At 33.5% G+C, this 16,897-nt stretch overlaps 1 long non-coding RNA gene across 1 annotated transcript; it reads right to left on the reverse strand.

Annotated features, from left to right (window-relative positions):
• Nucleotides 1-1,579: 1,579 nt before the first annotated feature.
• LOC136205564 (uncharacterized) lies at nt 1,580-3,535 on the reverse strand. The gene is made up of 3 exons (XR_010675990.1): nt 3,244-3,535; nt 3,045-3,155; nt 1,580-1,746 (listed from the first exon to the last, which is right to left on the reverse strand). It is a non-coding gene; the product is annotated as an uncharacterized lncRNA (long non-coding RNA).
• Between the last annotated feature and the right edge of the window lie 13,362 nt (nt 3,536-16,897).

A 16,897-nucleotide genomic window follows, 5' to 3' on the forward strand; every position in this document is an offset into this window, starting at 1 on the left:
TATTTCCAAGTGATGATTGGTGGCGACTCGAAACCTTAAAACACGAGAAAGGCGGATCGAGCCGGCCACGCACCCCGACCTGCGTAAAAACCGGAAGCCAGGGTGCGACACACTGATACATTAGTCAGTATGGGGTTTCAAAGATCCATTCATGACTACTGCTTGTTCACCAAGAGGGTTGGTGGAGATTTAGTTGTGTTGGTTGTGTATGTTGATGATGTATTGTTGACAGGTACTTCTGTGTACATGATCAATGATGTGAAAGCAGCTTTAGATAAAGCTTTTACTATCAAAGATATGGGGGTTGCAAAGTATTTTTTGGGTGTAGAGTTATCCAGGTCAGAGGAAGGCTATGTGATATCTCAACAAAAATACATCAATGACATGATTTCTGAAGCAGGTTTGCAGGATGTCGAAGCTGTGTCAAGTCCACTCCCAGCAGCGATTGATTTCTCAGCTGACAGTCCACCAATAAAAAATAGTGATCAATACATGAGGATCATAGGTAAACTACTTTACCTAGGATTCACCAGACCTGACATCAGTTACACAACTCAACAGTTGAGTCAGTTCCTTCAAAAACCAACTAAGGTACATTTTAATGCAGCTGTGCATGTGTTGAAGTACCTAAAAGGTACTGCTACTATGGGAGTGTTATATGCTAAAGATTCTAGTTTAGCATTAAGAGCCTTTTGCAATAATGATTTTGAGGAACAACTCAAAAAAGACAGGTTGAAGATGACTGCTTTTAGTGATGCTGATTGGGCAAGATGTAAGGAGACTAGGAGGTCAGTGGGAGGCTATTGCATTTTCTTAGGAAAATTATTGGTTTCCTGGAAAGCTAAGAAACAGCCAACAGTCAGCAAATCATCTGCTGAAGCAGAATATAGGGCTATGGCCACTGCATCTTGTGAAGTGAAATGGATCACATTTCTGTTGAAAGAGTTACAGTTAAATGTGGAGAAGCCTATCCCTTTGTACTGTGACAACACTGCTGCAATCCAGTCTTTCACGAGCGCACCAAACACTTAGACATAGATTGTCACATAGTGAGAGAACACTTGCAGAGTGGACTATTGAAAACTCCCTTCATCAGTTCTGAAGAACAGTTGGCAGATATACTGACAAAACCCCTCAATTATAAACAAATGCTTCCGGTTATTGAGAAGATGGGAATTGTTAATTGTCACAAAATTAGATCACTCAATAAGTGAATATAATTGCATTGGTGAAGGGGGGTGTTGAAGAATGCTCACAATGCAATTGAGAGCCAAAACGCAGAGTTTTAATCAGTTAGAGATTTTTACTTTTTTGTCCTTAACATCTCTATATAAACTTGTAATACAATTGGGTTAAAGAGATCGAATATAAGTTTCTCTCCATTTTCTCTCAATTTCTTCGATTAACACTAACGATTTTCACTTGTAAGTTGAGTCTCTATGCTAGTATTGCTATATTTGAGTCAAAGTAAAATGCACCAATTCGCATCCAATCTGATTGTCAAGAAAGAAAAACCTATAGAAGAAACTTTATCCTATGGAAACATAAACACTGGCTATATATCTTAATTTTCCGTGGTCTGTTTAAAGTGCCAAAATGCTTGTTTTCATAATGTCAAGTCTATAACAGATAGAAAAGCTCACTATAATTAACCAAATCTTGTAAAAAAGGAAATATTCAAACAGATAAAAAAAATCATACCCAAATGCTTCTCATGCTCGTGGAAAGTATAAGCGTGACTGCCATCTGGAAAAAATTGCCTTCACAGTCAAACTTATAAACAGATTTTGCACCTAATGTAAAGCTAAAGAATAATCATAAATGTTAATTGCAACATTTGGTGTTACTTTCTCAATATACCCTCTTCATTTCTTCACTGATAAAGAAATACATTACATAATGAAGACCAATATAATAATTTAACCAAAAGAAACTCAGAAGGGAGAATTGCTTCAAAGTACACTGCCGAACCATATTTGTGGACCTCCTTTAAACCAACATGATAGCTACTAATCTAGAACCATTATTCCTTAACATGTTGACTTTGTTTATAGTGAGTCTAATTAATCATCTTTAGCAATTCAAGGCTTCTTTTTATGTGAACCAAACTTTGGAGTCTGATTATGTTTCTATAGATAAATGTGAACATATGTTTGCTTCTGAACTCTCTACAGCTTCTAAATTTTTTTTTTTTCAATATTGGAGATGGATTCATGAGGATAAATTGATCCCTTATATGTTCATATTCTGGATTCCAACATGCTAGGAATTTTAAAATTTCATATTTAGCATATAATTTCTGCACAACATATCTTTTATGCTCTAGTTAGTTAAGTTTGGTCCAATATCATCTTATAAAATAAAATCAAGAGACCTTTTAGCTCTTAAATCTCATATCATAAAATGACTCAAAGATTAAATTGATCATATTAGGAAACTTGAAGACTAATTTAGCGTTTTATTAGGTTCAAAGAACATACCCTATTATTAGCATATATTGATTCTTTCACCAAATATAAGCAACAAAAAAATCAAAATTTTCTTATATTCAGAAGCACTAAATCCAGAATTAAGAAGCATGGAAAAAGCTACCTCGTTGCAATTCCCATTCTTTCACAATTTTAATGAACTTAGTTATATTGCTTGAGCTTGCAATTCCCATTTCATCCTAAATTTCAATGAACTTATTTACATTGCCTGGGGGCTAAATAGCTCATTTCTTGGGCTACTACAGTTTGTCCATATGCAAACCAATGAGTAAAAACGTTAATGTAACATACTTCTAGGATTTGAGAAAGGCAGTCAAAACCAACTCTGAAATCTATCAATTCATCTTCTGTTTGTTCTGAAAATTATAGAAGGTAAGTAAAATTATATTTCAAAGCCACTAATCTATCTTTAAGAAAATGCAAAATTGATTCAACTTTTCTATTTGCCTAACATCTGAATTTTGCTAAGCAATTGAAATGGAGACACTATCTACTAACCATCTCTTTCTGAGCAAGAAATGCAAGAAAATGAATAAAGACAAGAAAAAAGTTCACCTAATTTTAGTTTGAGAAGAGAAGACTTTCTGTACTGCAGTCCAATCATCAAACAAAACTTCGAGAGAGTGGCGGGTTGGCCATGTCTTTCTCCATTAAAGAATCCTTCATCTAAACAAAAAAGCACAAATTCAAAAACCCAAAAAACAAACATTCACAAAACCCTAACTTCATCCCAACAAAAGAAAAAAAATAATACCTCAATCTTAGTTACATGTGTAGAAAGCCCCCCATTGCTGGAATTCTAAGCCTCTCGTCTCCAATTCTATCCACATGAACATGAAATTACAAAACAGCAAAAAAAGTGAAGAGAACAGGAAGGCAGAAAAGAGAAAACCATGAGAGACGGAAAGAACGTGAAGACAGACAAAATGAAATGAGGAAAGAAGGAAAGAAGGGCCGAACGGAAAGAGAGGCGGAACAGGAAGAACAACGATGCAAAAGAGAGCAGAAGGAGAAACCTAATTTGCAATTGAAGGATTTGATTTAATTTCTCCCAAATATTGGGGAGTTGAAGAAGAACAAATATGTGAAACAAAGAGAACGGAACAAAAGGAGAAAGTTATATTCGTCCCCTTATTTATTAGTTAAAATTAATTATATAACTTAAATACATATTAATATAAAATTGTCCCCAATTTGACTCGTAAAGAGTAACCGAGACAAAATAAATAATTGTCCTTAATCTGAATTTGATAATACTATTCAGGGACCATATAAGTTAAATGTCCCCAGCTATTTGTACCTGAAACTCTTATTTTTTTTTTGTAGTGAATAGACTGAATACATCTTTAACCATATAGTAGCTATATACTTAGGGGAGGAGACAAGGGGCGTGGAGCCTAGGCCCGTCCGACCCTCTCTCTTCAATAAGAAGAAAAATTCATGAGGGTGCTGAATTAACACCTCCAAGAGAGAGGCAACCCGGTTTGAATGGGCTTCTTCAATTCAAATTTGGCCAAGGATCAATAATTAGGTCCATCCCTAGCTTATTTACAAACCAGTAAAATTACAAATTGATACCTTTAATTTGATTAATTAGTTTGATATTTTTAATTTGATTGAGGTTTGACAAACTAGGAATCGTTATATTGTAATTGTTATAAATTGGTGATTTGGTTAAACACAATTTTTGTGGTTGTATAAACGGTTACAATTTGGACGGTTAATTAACTCATTAAGTTTTTGTAGTTAATTACAAAATTCAACTTGATTATACATGATAAATGGTAAATTTTCCTAAGTTTGTGCAAAATTACTAATTTTACTTTTATAATCTAAATCTACCTTAATATTGAGATGTTTTACAATGGTACGTAAAAATTAATGTATCTAGCTATTAGCTTCCTTGAACTTTATTAAAGTGACATATTTGCTCTCTAAAATTGCTTAAAGTGTACATATTTCAACTTTTTTAGAATTTCTCATTACTGTAGCCACATGGATTTTAGAGGATTAATATGTATTAAGCTCATTTAATAATTATAATCAGATATATTGAGCTCCTAACTAACAAGATAATCAGCTCTAATATGAAAGTTAAATTGTCACTAGGAAAGTTAATTGTCCAGGTGTTTTAGTCACATTAAATGTATAAAAGAATTTTACAATTTTTTTTATCAAACCATGAGGTAATTCTGGAGGGTATGCACCACCCATAACGGCATCCCTAAATCATATGTCCACATCCAGACTAATCCTCATTTGCTGGCAGGGCCGTCTTAAACATTTTTTGGGCCTGTACTAAATGAAAAAAAATTAGGCTCTATTCATTAAAAAAATTAATACTTTCATATAATAATAATGTTTCTACAAAATGAAACACCAAAATACTTTTAACTTAATTTTTAGCATTATAAATATAATTAAAAAATTAAATTAGATATTGTATAATAACAATAAAAAATTGGACCCCTTAAGACTCTTAGAGCGTTAATTTTCTTGATAAATTAACATTCACTTAATTTTTTTACATAATAATTAATAAAAATACTTGATTTAAATTTGTATAAAAAAAATTGGGCCCTTTTAAATTTGGGGCCTGTGCGTAAGAACATCTTGTACACCCTTCTCCTACTCCGCTCTTTGCTGGTTCGTAGGCACTTCAAATGGATGAGACAGTTAGTCCAATGATTTAAGATTTCTCCATGCCGAAAGTAAGATTCGAACCCTATACATTTCAAAAATATATTATTTATACATTTAATGTTACTAAAGATAAATGAAAAGAACTCGACAATTTAACTAAATTTCATATTAGAACTGATTATCTTGTTAATTAAAAGCTCAATATATGCAATTATAGTTATTAAATAGACTTAATGCATCTTTAACTGTCTAAAAAAGTTAATTGTCCTTTAATTGCAATAGTATACTTTCTAGAGGTAATACCTGTCATGATTCTCTCTACTCAGTCTTACTAAAACCCGAATTTACAAAGTATGTAATGAATAAAGCTCCATTCGAGGTTGTCATATGCCTTTCTCATATCAACCTTTAAAATTGCTATCCCATAAACTCCTTGTGATTTCTGATTCAAATTGTGAATAGTTTGGAAGCAATCAAAAAATTATATGTAATCAGTCTATTTGGAATAAAACCACTTTTAGATTCTGATATCCAATTGCCTTGGAGAGGCTTCAATCTCTTGGCAATCACCTTTGGAATGATCTTATAAACCACGCTACATAGATAAATTGGTCTAAAGTCAGCCATATGCTCCGGTTGATCTTTTTTTTGGAATAAGGACGATATTTGTGTCATTGAGACCTCTTGGGCAAAACACTGTTATCGAAAAACCCCCTGCAAATTTTCACATCTACTCCCACTAAAGACTAGAAAGTATGAAAAAAGAAGGATCCATACCATCTGGACCGGGAGCTTTATCAGGGTGCATATTGAAAGTCGTTGTCTTAACCTCCTATGTTGCGACTTCTCTTAGTAAATCTGCATTATGATCTTCAGTAACAACTACGTGGTGCTATCATTAAGAACCTCAATGGAGAAGTAATTATTCATTGATCATAACATCCCCCAATTCACTATTCCTACCTGGCCAATCTCCATCACATCACAAAGCTTTTCAATTTTATTTCTTGTCTCCTTACAGGAAGCATAAGCATGGAAATATTTTGTGTTTGCATCTCCCGCTTTAAGCCAGCGAGCCTTAGCCCGTTGTTTCCAATATAATTCCAAAGCCCCCAAAAATTCAAAATATTATGAAAATCTTCAAGACCAGGTAGGGGTGGAGTTCGAGGGGTCCAGCCCTTCTAGCCGCTCGAACCACCATGACCACGAGTAGTTTCGGTCCCCCTATCTTCACGAAAATTTGAACTTTATTCCATAAACTAAAAATACACATGATATTATATGGAGAAAAAAAAGTATATCAACCTCTTAACTTTTTCAATTTTTATTGATTAAACACGTGACCTTTCAATAGGACGCTGGTCATGACATTTTATAGCTCCTCGATGAAATAAGACCATAGTTTCTTAACAAATTAAATTTTTACTTAGAAATTTAGAATTGATTCTACTAAAGAGTTAACTAACGAGAAATCAAAAGTCATGGACAATTTAACTAAGTTTCATATTAAATTTGATTATCTTATTAATTAGTAGCTCAATATATCCAATTATAATTATTAAATAAATCTTTAGTCATATAATACGTATATACTCAAGGGCAGAGATAGGGGGCCTGGGGGCAGACCCCTCCGACCCCTGTCTCCAAGAAGAAGAAAAATTCCTCTAAGTGCTTAATTAACACCTCTAAGATAGAGGCAACCCAGCTTGGCCGGGCTACCTCAATTCAAACTTAGCCTAGGAAAAGAGTGAATAATTAGGTCCATCATTGGCCAAATTTAGTTATTTACAAACTAGTAAAATTACAATTTGATACCTTTAATTTGATAAATTAGTTTTATACTTTTAATTTGTGCGAAGATTTGATAAATTAGGAATTGCTATATTATATAATTGTTATAAATTGGTGATTTGATTAAGCATAATTTCTTTTTGTTGTAGTATAAACGGTTAAGGTTTAGGTGATTAATTAACTCATTAAGTTTGTAATTAATTTCAAAATTCAACTTGATTATATATGATAAACGATAAATTTTTCTAAATTTGTACGAAATAACTAATTTTACTTTTATAGTCTAAATGTAGCTTAATATTGAGAACTTTTACTCTACTACATAAAAATTAATGTACATATATTAGCCTCCCCGAACTTTATTCAAATGACATATTGGCCTTCTGAACTTACTTAAAGTATACCTATTTCAACTGTTTCAAAATTTCTCATTACTTCATCACATGGATTATTGGGAGGGGGGTTAATACCACTTTAAAGAAGTTCAAGGTGTAAGTTGAACGTTTTAAAAGTACAAATGGATAATTTATTTTTTTAGATCAGTGTATGGGGCTAAAGATGTATTAAGCCTATTTAATAATTAGAATCGAATATGTTGAGCTCCTAATTAATAAGATAATCAACTCTAATATGAAAGCTAAATTTTCGAGTCTTTTCATTTCTCTTTAGTCACATTAAATGTACAAAAAAATTTACTTAAAAGTTTAGGACTGTTTTTTTTTCAAACCATGAGGTAATACTGGTTGGTCCGCACCATCCACAATGGAACCTTTAAATCATGTTCACATGCAGACTAATCCTTGTTGGATGGTTCGTAGGCACCTCAAATGGATGGAACAATTGATCCAAGGATTTAAGATTGCTCCATACTCTAAGTGAGGTTCAAACCCTCACTCTTGGTTAAGGGTTAAAACACAAGCCCCTACCGGTTTAGAATTGATTTTAGTAAATTTCATCAAAATATATGATAGATATATTATTACATTCAACAAATAACACAGTTTAGAGCAATAGTGAAAAATACTTCATAATTTTTGTCTATTAAAATAAATCTTTCTTATATTATCGTCTATTATAAAAAATATTTTATTTCCGCTATTCTTTTTTGTACCGCCAATTTGTTTTTTTTTTTTGTCAATTGGCCATCCTTTCAGGTCTAGGACTTGGACAGTCACAATGTCTGCCTAGTCTCACAGTCAGCTTTACCTTTCAATCTAACACGTTAAATTTTTTGTCAATTATAATTGCATATATTATGTTCTTATAGTTTTTAGGGACGATGTGTAACCAGACCGTAGACATCCCGACTAGGTCGTCACCCCTCAAACCTAGCCCCACAAAACCCAAAGATTCAATAAATAAATTGAAAAAGTATTACAGAGGGAGGGAAAAAGAAAACAAGAAAGAAAAAGAGAGCTAAGAAAAGCGTAAATGAGCAACGTTACATAAGCCATCGAAAATAAAGGAACTGCAAAATGGGGGTCATGTATGCCACCATCGAAGACACTCCGCAGATAGCCCGAAACAAGCAAGCGCGTCGGCGGTTTGGTTGCCCTCCCACATTGGAGAAGACAGCGGTCCCAATCCTTTCTGAGCCGCCAAGGAACAGACAAAGAGCGACGATTGAGAAGAGTAACCATAAAGAGTGAATCTGCTTCGACCCAAAGCTGTGAATCTGCTTCGACCCAAAGCTGAGTGCAGCCTTTCTCCCAAGCCATGTCGATAGCGAACATGACCACCCTTAGTTCTGCAATGTGAGCTGCTACAGCAGCGATTGAGAAAGCAAAATTTCCACGGGCGAACCCTCGACTGTTCCTGAAAATGCCACCCGCTCTGGCAGGTCCGGTGGGCCCCTGTGATGAGCCGTCGGTATTTACTTTAAGCTAGTTTGCTAGTGGCGGAACCCAGTGCACGGTGATAATATTCGGGGCCGGTGGTGGGCGGGCCTATATGTGCAGCTGCTGCTGCTACGTGTACGCACTACAAAAAAGGGTCTATTACGACACTTTTTTAACGACGTTTTTTTGATATGCGTCTCCATATTTTAAAATTTAACAACACTTTGTATTTATGTCGGTCTTTATTATCATTTAACGTCACTTTTTATATACGTTGGCGATTTTAAAAAAGTAACTACGCTTTTCAAAAAAAGCATCGACATATTTATAAAATTAGAGACAGTTTAAAATTTACGTCGTTAAAAAGTGTCTATGTATTTTTTTTTTTGAATATTTTTTATTTTTTATCCCGTTTTTAAAATTCCACCACATTTTTGAATTTTTGTCACCAATTATAATCGTTTAACAACGCTTTTAATTCTTGTGATGAAATTTTAAAAAATTTAACTACACATTAGAAAAAAGCATCCGTATTTTTTTTAAAAGTTGTAGACTATTTAGATTTGTCGAAAATAAAAAGTGTCCTTGTATTTTTTTTTAATTTGAAAACACTTTTTAAGTTTATCTCTAAATTAAAAAAAAATCAACCATAGTTTTCTCTAAATTAAATTAGCATTATAGTGGGATTATTGTTAAGAAACGTGGTCCATCATCAATATTACTCCACATCTTATGGGGTTGGTTATAAAAGTGTTTACTGTTTCAAAGAAAATAAATAAATGTGGTTAATAATTAACCCTCATTGCAAAAGAAAAACCTAATCATCCCAATAAATACTAATTAATCTAATTTTTCATGTCTAACATAACATAGCCGCCCAGTTTTTCTTCTCTCAATAGTCTGTTCATTGTTCTTTTACTTTAGTGGATTTCCTCTTCTATGGTCGCCTTCTTCATATATTATAGACGACAAAATTTCACCTCATCTCTCCATGGTATCACTCTTCTGAATCTTGTTACTGTCAATTTTTCTTCTATTTCCTTAATTTTATTATGTTTGTGTTTTTCTCCAGTTTCTTTCTCGCTGTTTCTCTCATATTCTTATTATGGTTATTTTTGAAGTGCAGTCAAAACCTCTAATTTTGGAGTCTGATTTCAATTTTTTTTAGATGAGCAGACAAAAGATGGAAGAACGGAAAGAGAATGATGTTGATGAGATAAAGAATGAGAAGTCTGGAGCTAATTGTTGGTTTTTTGGTTTAGTATAGATATTTGTAATAAACAGCGAATTAAATTCAAATTTCATTATCTATAGTTTTATCTATGTATTTTTTCTATTTTTAATGGATATTTATTTCTAAGATTTTGTGTTTAATTTTTAGCTTAAAGTGGTTGAATAACACATTGTGCCATTAATATTATTAACATTTCAATGCTCTGCATTATTTTCTTCTATATGCACACACGCTATTTGGAGATTATTTTTTATTATTATTTCATAACTTCATTTATAAATATTTAATAATGATAATAATAATGACATTTTTAAGGACATAATAGCTTTTTTGTGTAGCCAATAAATATAAACGTTTATATGATTAAAAATGTTGTGGATTTGGAGATTTATTTAAATTTAAGTGTCATTAGTATTCGAGACGCTAACGACATAATAAAATATATGTGTTGTTAACTTTACGACACTTTATTGAAGTGTAGTGGAAATTTCGGAAATTAAAAAAAAATATATTATGAAAAAAATCACGACACTAAAAATTTAAATGTTGGCAGCATATCGACGCTTGTATGTGATATGTCGTAGGATTGAATTTACCTACACAAGGTTTTATATGTCGTTAAAATTAACGACACGCGATTTAACGACGCTTGTGATGACGCTTTGAAAAGCGTAGGTAAGTGTTTAGGGACGCCGAAAAGCGTTATTAAACCTTAAATTTATGTGTCGTAATAGACCATTTTTTTTGTAGTGACGTTTCACTGGTACTGCTGCAGAATCCGCGACGCAGGTGGTCCAATTCCTTGGTTAATGCCCAAAGACGAGAGATTGAGATTTGGATTGAAGGGAGTTCCGATTCAAAGACCACGAGGTTACATGATCGGCAAATAAGCCACACACAATTGAGTACAACCGTGTTCCAAAGAGTTGCAACCTGTTTACCAAAATGGTAAAGCCGTAAGGTGTCAAAGAGTTCAAGAAAAGTACCTGGCATAGAAAACTGAACGGAAAATAGGCTTTGGAGAGAGCTCCAAAGTGCACCAGTGAAGGCACCGTGGATAAAAAGATGGTCGTTGGTTTCAGTGTGTGAACGCCAAAGCTCGCACCGAGAGACCCAATGGAAGCCCCGATCTATGAGGTTATCGTGACTTGTCAGCCCCCTGTTTATGAATTTCCAACATACAACTGACCGAGACGGGTGGATGTGGTTGCCCCAAACAAACCTATGCCAACTCGTATATTAGACCTGATTATACTAATTACACGTATATTTAAATTTACAATTTTTTTAAATTTCAAAATATATTATTTATATATTTAATATGACTAAGGAGAAATGAGAAGACATAGATAATTTAACTAAATTTCATATTAGAACTGATTATCTTGTTAATTAGAAGCTCAATATATGCAATTATAGCATATTTTCCAGAGGTAATACATGTCATTATTCTCTCTACCTAGTCTTAACAAAACCGGAATTTACAAAGTATGTAACGAATAAAGCTCCACTCGAGACGGTCATATGCGTTGCTCATATCAACCTTTAAAGTTCTTATCCCATAAGCTCCTTGTGAATTCCGATTCAGATGGTGAATAGTTTCGAAGCAATCATAAAATTATATGCAATTAGTCTATTTGGGATAAAGTCACTTTGATTTTCTAATATCCAATCGCCTTGGAGAGACTTCAATCTGTTGGCAATCACCTTTGGAATGATCTTGTAAACCACATTACATAGATAAATTGGTCGAAAGTCAGCCATATGCTCCCGTTGATCATTTTTTGGAATAAGGACCATATTTGTGTCATCGAGACCACCAGGGTATAACACCCGTTCTTGAAAAACTCCCTGCAAATTTTCACAACATCTACTCCTAATAAAGACCCGAAAGTAGGAAAAAAAAGGATTCATACCAGCTGGGTCAGGAGCTTTATCAAGGTGCATATTGAAAATCGTTGTCTTAACCTCTTATGTTGTCACTTCTCTTAGTAAATCTGTATTCTGATCTTCGGTAGTCACAACATCATGCTATCAAAGACCTCAATGGAGAAGTAATTATTCATCGATCATAAGCATGGAAATGTTTCGTGTTTGCATCTCCCGCTTTAAGCCAGCGAGCTTTAGCCTGTTGCTTCCAATATAATTCTAAACACCCCGAAAATTTGAAATATTATGAAAATCTTTGAGACCAGGCAGGGGCGGAGATCGGGGGTCTGACCCCTCCAGCCACCCGAACCACCATAACCACGAGTAGTTTCGACCCCTCTGTCTCTACGAAATTTGAGGATGTGGTGGTTTCGGTCGTCCTATTTCCAAGAAATAATGACCGGGTGCTGAATTAGCACCCCAAAATTGGTCCAAATCCTGTTAGGCCCTTTTCAAATCCAAAATTCCAATTTTTTTGGCGTGTTAAACCTTCATTGAATCCAAATTTCGATTTTTTTTTTTTTTTGCCTATTAGGCCTTCCCTCCCTAAATCCGATTTTTTCAATTAAACACAATTTTTTTTATATGTTAAGAATCTTACACACAATATAGCTTAATTTTGAAAAGCTTTACGTTTGTACTTAAAAATTGGTTCTTGACGACTCTGATTATAACACGTATACGAAAAAAATTTAAACGAGTTCAATTTAGCAAAAAAAATTTGCACACCACGTGTAAAATCGGCTCCTAACCAAACAATCATGTATTCACCACTGAGACCAAGCTCATGTGCACGACTTCTTAAGGTGCTTAACTCTTGTTTCACCATTTTAATTGAGAAATGCTACTATGGTCCCGGTTCATTGGACCTTGCCAATAAAAACATGACAATTGTGCACTTTCTTTCCTTACACCAATCATCTCTCAATAAGGTAGCATGATTTTCTTTTTTCATTGGTTAGGTCCATTGCACCCTAGAAGTTCTCATTTTAATCTCCCCAATCTGTCAAAGCAACTCCACATTCTCTGATTTTTGTCTCTAAATCATAAGAATTAGGGATTAAGAGTAAGAAAAGGGGTTATTGCTTTATAATTTACCAAATTAAATTCACTTATATATAAAAATCATTATTTCTGTTAATTTAAAGTTAAAAAAGTTAAAAAAAATTTGTTCAAATACATATGTCATGCTAACGTCACAATTACACCAAATTAACATTAATTGAAAACAAAACCTTTAATTCCCTGAAAAAACAACAATAAATGAGTAATTGTAATTAACTTGGTATTGCAAAATCTGGCAACAGTAAAGGAAATTTGTTAATCATATTGATCCTACATTAAATTTGTGAGTGAGCAACAGTAAGAAATTGATTTTAATTAGAGCAGTCCAATTTAATTTTAAATAATTATTAAAAAATTCCACCCAATGTAAATTAAAAAAGTGCCAACCAAGATTTCACTATCAGATTCATGTATATTAAAATGTCAAACCATGTATTAAAAATGCCAACTAAGATTTATTTTGAATGATTATTCCATTATCCTTATAAATACAATGGTAATTATCCGAACCAGAAAAGAAAAAAGGTGAAACTTTCCTGAATTTTCTGAATTTCTCTTAGGAAAAGAAATGAAAAAAAAGGTGAAACTTGCCTTCATAGAAAATGATTCAGCCAGAAAATCAACATTCAACAAGAGGAAGAAGGTTTTACTGAAGAAGATCACTGAATTAACTACTCTCTGCGACATTCCCGCCTGTGCAACTATTTTCAGCCCTTATGATTCTCGACCTGAGGTTTGGCCTTCGGCCCACGGTGTTCAACTAGTTGTTTCTCACTACAGAATGATGCCAGGAATGGAGCAAACAAAGAAAATGGTTAACCAAGATATTTTTCTCCGGCAAAGAATCAGCAAGGCAAATGAGAAGCTGATGAAGCTGAGACATGAGAACCGGGAAAGGGAGATAACTCAGGTGATGTTCCATACCCTCACCGCACAAAGCTTGATCTTTTTAAACATTTTGGATTTGACTGAACTTGGATGGGTAATTGATCAAAACTTGAAGGAGATAATTAAAAAAATTGAAACCCTAACTGTTCATCCTCATGCGAGTGTTAGTAATAATAATTCTCACACCCAAGTGATTTCTGTGTCCGTGGAAGTGGCTGCGGCGGCTGTGGTTGAAGGCAGTGCTGGAGAGATGGTAGTGGTGGCAGAGCCCTACAAACGGTGGGATTTGGGGGAAGTATGCAGAGCCAACAAGGGTTCATGGATTTGATTAACCCTCCAAATCAATTCCAGTTTGGTGGTGGAGATGCCGCGGGTGGTGGAGATGACATGTCGCTACCATTTTCTAATGAGGATCAGAATTATAATCTCTGGTCTAATGCTTTGTTTCAATATGGAGATTTGAACATTATTTGATCATTACTTTTATTGGATTTACTGTTTTGGGTGTGTATTGTTTTAGCCATTTTGGCACACATCAAATAAATTAATTATTCAATAAAAAAAAATTAATTATTAATCATTCTATTTTTGACTTTGGGAATGTTTTTTTAAAAGAATGTTTGGGATTTGATGGGATAGTGATAAAGATAAATATTGAGATAGAGTTAAAAATAAAAGATGGTGATAAAGTAAAAATAAGATAATTAAAAATTATTATTTCATATTTGTTTTGTTGGAAATGAATAAGGGTAAAATAATATATTTTACTATATTACATCTACTTAAACTACTTAAAATTCTTACTACCAAAAAAAACTACTTAAAATTCTAGGAGCTTATCTCACCTCTTATACCTCCCCCTCCTAGGTATAAGATTTCAAGGATAAGAAGTTTATCATTCCTTGTCTCCTTGCTCTATCCCTATAACAAACATGAGATAATCGACTCTTCAATTTTTTATCCCTATCTCACCTATTTATACATCATACCAAACACGTAATTTTGGATATAATGGATATGCACACATGCCATGTTAACATTATGATTATGACAAAAATAATATTAATTAGAAAATGAATTAAAATTCTTATATACAGATAAGCAAAAGCAATATTAGAGATACTAAACTTCTATGTATATAATTTTCCTGTTTCCTAACTTATAAGTTATATACAAATAAGTAAACATGAATATATGTAATTTATGAAGAAAAATAATACATATTGTCTTTTTTTAGGCTTAATAGGTATCCAGCCCCTTAAATTTGTAACTTTTTTTCACCTGGCCCCCCCAACTTAGGGGACAACCTCTCAACCCCCTTAACTCTCCAAAAACATCACATACAACCCCTTAAACTTGTAACTTTTTTTCACCTGGCCCCCTCAACTTAGGGGACAACCTCTCAACCCCCTTAACTCTCCAAAAATATCACATACAAGTTTAAGAGGTTGTATGTGATGTTTTTGGAGAGTTAAGGGGGTTGAGAGGTTGTCCCCTAAGTTGAGGGGGGCAGGTGAAAAAAAGTTACAAGTTTAGGGGGCTGGATACCTATTAAGCCCTTTTTTTATATAATTTTGTGTAATTTTTAGATATATGGATCTCTGAAAGGACGAGCACCTTATCATTAGAATGTTTTTTAATAATAAAGGAGGTATCATTTGCCCGTTGTAGAGACTCTGATATATCTAAGTTAGTATCAGTTTTAAATATAATAAAAACAATGAAAGTTAGGATTTTGAGCATCCATCCCAGATTCTCTTAAACCCTATGTTAATAGGTTTTCACGGTTTCTTTTAAAGTTTGTCGTGTTCTGATTTTTCTCGATCAATCCAGTCTAAAACCCAAAATTAGAAATATGTTTTTATTGTTTCTAATTGATGAGTATTTATTGATTAATTATATGTACTTTGATTAATTTTAAATTAAATCAAAATTTTAAAATTTGATTGATTAGGATTGATATTGAAAATATTAATTGACAAATTAAAAATTCATTTGATGTATTTCATTGATTAGGATTTTTGTTAACAGTTTTAATTTAGTTTAGAATTATGGGTAACATTTCGTAAAACAACACATTTGTAACCGCAACACGAGTTTAAATCAGCTATTAAATGTAGTTGTGATTAAAATATTTTATGGAAGAGTTTTTCTTTCTGAGATGGATTTATCTAGTTCAAATTTGGATTAGACTGAATTGTCGACCTAAAAATACATTATCGTTTAGAAAAAAGAGAAATTATTATTATTAATTTTACATATGAAGTCGAAAGATGAAAAAAAAACAAGAAAAAAAACAAAAACTGGATCACTTTATGATGACAAGAATGCTATAATTCTTCAAAGATAATTTAATTATTATAATTCTTCGAAAAAACATGTACTCAAAGATCAGAAATATACACAAAAAAAATATATTCTTATGATGATAGCACATTAAGAAATATTTTCATCAATGAATTTAAACCTCGAGTCAAAAATTTATATATTTTTTTTTGACGAAAGATGACCTAGCCGCCTCTGCTCCGCCATCTCCTGAAGCCGCCACCGCCGTCATCACGGCTATTTCTCTTTGCTTGTTATGGATTCCAACGATGATCATGTCGGAATTAGAGTTCTTTTCAATCCAAATCTCCGCTTTGTTGACGGAGCGGCTACTGAAATCCCCACTGGTAAGACACCGTCCTTCTCCTCGGTTCTTAAACGCAACATCCCGGTAACACCTACTTCCACCGCTACTGTATCCACGATTGGGGGAATACGTTCTGTCCGTATTTCTCAATCGACATATGAAAAACGTTTGGCTCTTTGTGAACACTCACTTATTGGACGATTGATCCTATCGAAAGGGGATAATCCTTGGAAGGTTGCTGATCTGAAATCAGCCGTGACTTTGGCTTGGGGGATTCAAGAAGAGTGGCGTCTAATATCAATTGGGCGCGGCTTCTATCAGGTTATTCTTCGTTCAAAGGGGGCAAAGGCACTAGCACTGAGTTGAGGAATTCTGAACTTGAAACCTG

The sequence above is a fragment of the Euphorbia lathyris genome, chromosome 9 (genome assembly GCF_963576675.1).
Source record: "Euphorbia lathyris chromosome 9, ddEupLath1.1, whole genome shotgun sequence".
NCBI lineage: Eukaryota > Viridiplantae > Streptophyta > Magnoliopsida > Malpighiales > Euphorbiaceae > Euphorbia > Euphorbia lathyris.